A 5,234-nucleotide genomic window follows, 5' to 3' on the forward strand; every position below is an offset into this window, starting at 1 on the left:
ACTATTTCTTATCTTTTTCAAAACCACCTAACTACTTTTCTCTCTCTAATTTTTGAATCACCTTCCTCTTTTTCAAAAATCGTTTTATTTAACTAATTGTTTTAACTTTTAATTTTTATTCCTTTTCTTAATTTTTGAATACTAACTAATTTTTAAAACAAAAACAAAAATATTTTTCTTCTCTTTTAGTTAATATTTGAATTCCCTCTCTCTCATCTCTTTCAATTTATTTTATTTATATATTAACACTTCTCTGCTACTCATAATTTGAACCCTCTCTCCCTCTCTGTGTTCGAATTCTTCATCTCTTCTCCCTACATTATTCTTCTATTCTTCTCTTCTTCTACTCACATAAAGGAATCTCTATACTGTGACATAGATGATTCATCTTCCTTTATTTTCTCTTCTTTTTCATACGAGCAGGAGCAAGGACAAGAACATTCTTGTTGAAGCTGACCCTGAACCTGAAAGGACTCTAAAGAAGAAGCTAAGAGAAGCTAAAGCACAACAATCCAGAGAAAATCTTACAGAGAAACTCGAAAAAAAACTACTGGCCGAACCCAACAACAACGCAAGAAAGATGCTTGGTGACTTCACTGCACCAAATTCCAACTTCCATGGAAGAAGCATCTCAATCCCTGCCATTGGAGCAAACAATTTTGAGCTAAAGCCTCAATTAGTTTCTCAGATGCAACAGAATTCCAAGTTTTATGGACATCAATCAGAAGATCCTTTTCAGTTCTTAACTGAATTCTTGCAGATCTGTGACACTGTTAAAACCAATGGAGTTGACCGTGATGTCTTCAAGCTTATGCTTTTCCCTTTTGCTGTAAGAGACAAAGCTAGAATATGGTTGGACTCTCAACCTAGAGATAGCCTGAACTCTTGGGATAAGTTGGTCACGACTTTCTTAGCCAAATTCTTTCCTCCTCAAAAGCTAAGCAAGCTTAGAATGGATGTTCAAACCTTCAGGCAGAAAGAAGGTGAATCCCTCTATGAAGCATGGGAAAGGTACAAACAACTGACTAAAAAGTGTCCTTCTGACATGCTCTCAGAATGGACCATCCTGGATATATTCTATGATGGTCTATCTGAATTGTCTAAGATGTCATTGGACCATTCTACAGGTGGATATATTCACCTGAAGAAAACGCCTGCAAAAGCTCAGGAACTCATTGAAATGGTTGCAAATAACTAGTTCATGTACACCTCTGAAAGGAATACTATGAATAATAGGACGCCTCAAAGGAAGGGAGTTCTTGAAATTGATGTTTTGAATGCCATATTGGCTCAGAATAAAATGTTGACTCAACAAGTCAATATGATTTCTCAGAGTCTGAATAGTTTGCAAAATGCATCCAACAGTACTAAAGAAGCATCTTCTGAAGAAGAAGCTTATGATCCTGAGATCCCTGCAATAGCAGAGGTGAATTACATGGTAAAGCCTATGGAAACACTTATAATCCCTCATGGAGAAATCATCCAAATTTCTCATGGAAGGATCAACAAAAGCCTCAACAAGGCTTTAACAATAATAATGGTGGAAGAAACAGATTTAGCAATGGCAAGCCTTTTCCATCATCCTCTCAACAACAGACAAAGAATTCTGTGCAAAACCCATCTAGCTTAGCAAATATAGTCTCTGATCTATCTAAGGCCACTCTTAGTTTCATGAATGAAACAAGGTCCTCCATCAGAAACTTGGAGGCACAAGTGGATCAGCTGAGTAAAAGGGTTACTGAAACTCCTCCCAACACTCTCCCAAGCAATACAAAAGAGAATCCCAAAAGAGAGTGCAAGGCCATAACCGTGACCCCTATGACCAAACCTAGAGAGAGTGAAAAGGCAATGATTCCCAGTGAGGATGACGTTAGGGAACGTCCAATGGCCATTAAAGAGTACCCCAATGAGGAACCAAAGGAATCTGAGGCTCATACAGAGACCATAGAGATTCCATTGAACTTCCTTTTACCATTCATGAACTCTGATGACTATTCATCTTCTAAAGAAGATGAAGACATTGTTGAAGGGCAAGTTGCTCAGTATTTAGGAGCAATCATGAAGCTGAATGCCAGGCTATTTGGTAATGAGACTTGGAAGGATGAACCTCCATTGCTCATTAATGAACTGAATACCTGGGTTCAGCAAACTTTACCTCAAAAGAAACAGGATCCTGGTAAATTCTTAATACCCTGTACCATAGGCACCATGACCTTTGAGAAGGCTCTGTGTGACCTAGGGTCGGGTATTAACCTCATCCCACTCTCTGGAGAAACTAGGGATCTTTGAGGTACAAGCTACAAGAATCTCACTAGAGATGGCAAACAAATCAATAAAATAGGCTTATGGACTAGTAGAGGACGTGCTAGTGAAGGTTGAAAGCCTTTACATCCCTGCTGATTTTATAATCCTAGACACTGGGAAAGATGAGAATGAATCCATCACCCTTGACAGACTTTTCCTAACCACAGCAAAAGCTATGATTGATGTTGACAGAGGAGAGTTAGTTCTTCAATTGAATGAGGACTACCTTGTATTCAAGACTCAAGGTTCTCTTTCTATACACATGGAGAAGAAGCATGAACAACTTCTCTCAATACAGAGTCAAATAAAACCCCCACATTCAAACTCTAAGTTTGGTGGTGGGAGGCCAAAACCAAAATCTAAGTTTGGTGTTGAGAGGCCACAACCAAACTCTAAGTTTGGTGTTGGAAGGCCCCAACCATGCTCTGAATGTCTGTGAGGCTCCATGAGAGCTCACTGTCAAGCTATTGACATTAAAGAAGCGCTTATTGGGAGGCAACCCATTTTTTATTTATCTATGTTAAATTTCCATTTTCCATTATTATTTCATGTTTTCTTTAAGTTTATGATCATGCGGAGTCACAAAAACAACTGCAAAAATCAAAGCAAATTCAAAAATAGCATTAGAAATAGCACACCCTGGAGGAAAAACTTACGGGCGTTTAAACACCAGTAAGGGTAGCAGGATGGGCGTTAAATGCCCAGTCTGGCACCATTCTGGACATTTAACACCAGAAATAGGCACCAGACTGGCGTTTAACGCCAGAAAGAAGCACCAGACTGGCGTTTAACGCCAGAAATAGGCTACAGCTTGGCGTTAAACGCCAGGAAAGGTATAAAAGCTGGCGTTTAACGCCAGAAACTGCCAGCAGTCTGGCGTTAAATGCCAGAATTGCACTCTAAGGGTGTTTTTGCACGCCTAAATAGAGCAGGGATGATAAGTCCTTGACCCCACAGGATCCCTACCTACCCCACCTCTCTCTCTTCCCCTCACACATCTCTATAACACTCTACCCAAAACACCACTCTCCTATCAAATGCTATTCTCTTCCCTATATTCTCTTCACCAATCACCTCCATCCCTCTTCCCTAAAAACCCTCCACCTACTTCACTTTTCAAATTCAAACACTTTTCCCTCCCAAACCCACCCAATTCTATTCGGCCACTCTCCCTCTCTTTCCCTACCCTCCATCTCCTCTATTTTCTTCTTCTTCCTCTTCCTTCTTTCTTCTTTTGCTCGAGGACGAGCAAACCTTTTAAGTTTGGTGTGGTAAAAGCATTGCTTTTTATTTTTCCATAACCATTTATAGCACCTAAGGCCGGAGAAACCTCTAGAAAGAGGAAAGGGAAGACAAAAGCTTCCACCTCCGAGTCATGGGAGATAGAGGATTCATCTCAAATGTCCATCAAGACCACTTCTATGAAGTTGTGGCCAAGAAGAAGGTGATCCCTGAGGTCCCTTTCATGCCTAAAAGGAATGAGTATCTGGAGATCCGACATGAGATCCGAAGAAGATATTGGGATGTTCTTACCAACCCCATTCAACAAGTCAGAATCTTAATGGTTCAAGAGTTCTATTCCAATGCATGGATCACTAGGAACCATGATCAAAGTGTGAACCCAAATCCAAAGAATTGGCTTACAATGGTTCAGGGGAAATACTTAGATTTCAGTCCGGAAAATATAAGGTTGACGTTCAACTTGACAATGATGCAAGAAAACGCATGCCCCTACACTAGAAGGGTCAACTTTGATCAAAGGTTGGACCAAGTCCTCATGGACATATGTGTGGAAGGAGCTCAATGGAAAAGGGACTCAAGAGGCAAGTCTGTTCAATTGAGAAGACCAGACCTTAAGCCTGGGGCTAGAGGATGGCTGGAGTTCATCCAACGCTCCATCATTCCTACTAGCAACCGATCCAATGTAACAGTAGATCGGGCCATCATGATCCAAAGTATCATGATTGGGGTGGAAGTGGAAGTTCATGAGATCATACCTCTAGAACTCTACAAGGTGGCTGACAAGTCCTCCACTTTGGCAATGTTAGCCTTTTCTCCTCTCATTTGTCACCTATGCAATTCGGCTGAGATTGACATAGAAGGAGACATCCTCATTGAAGAGGACAAGCCCATCACTAAGAAAAGGATGGAGCAAACAAGAGAGCCCACTCACGGACCTCAACAAGAGCATGAGGAAATTCATCATCAAGAAATCCCTGAGATGGCTCAAGGGATGCATTTTTCTCCACACAACTATTGGGAGAAACTCAACACCTCTTTGGAAGGCTTGAGTTACAACATGGACCAACTAAGGGTGGAGCACCAAGAGCACTCCATCATTCTCCATGAGATTAGAGAAGATCAAAGAGCTATGAGGGAGGAGCAACAAAGGCAAGGAAGAAACATAGAGGAGCTCAGGCATTCCATTGGATCTTCAAGAGGAAGAACTAGCCACCATCACTAAGGTGGACCCGTTCTTTGATTTCCTTGTTCTTATTTTTCTGTTTTTCGATTTCTATGCTTGATGTTTTATTTATGTTTGTGTCTTCATTACATGATCATTAGTGTCTAGTGTCTATGTCTTAAAGCTATGAATAATTCCATGAATCCTTCACCTCTCTTAGATGAAAAATGTTCCTAATTACAAAAGAACAAGAAGTACTTGAATTTCAAATTTTATCTTGAAATTAGTTTAATTATTTTGATGTGGTGGCAATAATTTTTGTTCTCTGAATGAATGCTTGAACAGCGCATATTTTTTATAGTGAATTTTATGAATGTTAAAATTGTTGGCTCTTGAAAGAAAGATGAACAAAGAGAAATGTTATTGATAATCTAAAAAATCATGAAATTGATTCTTGAAGCAAAAAAAAAAAGCAGTGAAAAAGAAAAAAGCTTGCGAAAAAAAGTGGCGAAAATCACAAGAAAAA

General features: G+C 39.8%; 1 non-coding gene across 1 annotated transcript; it reads right to left on the reverse strand.

Annotated features, from left to right (window-relative positions):
* Positions 1–943: 943 nt before the first annotated feature.
* Positions 944–1,047, reverse strand: LOC127742450 (small nucleolar RNA R71). Its single transcript, XR_008003714.1, has one exon. It is a non-coding gene; the product is annotated as a small nucleolar RNA R71 (small nucleolar RNA).
* Between the last annotated feature and the right edge of the window lie 4,187 nt (positions 1,048–5,234).

Source organism: Arachis duranensis, chromosome 1 (assembly GCF_000817695.3).
Source record: "Arachis duranensis cultivar V14167 chromosome 1, aradu.V14167.gnm2.J7QH, whole genome shotgun sequence".
NCBI lineage: Eukaryota > Viridiplantae > Streptophyta > Magnoliopsida > Fabales > Fabaceae > Arachis > Arachis duranensis.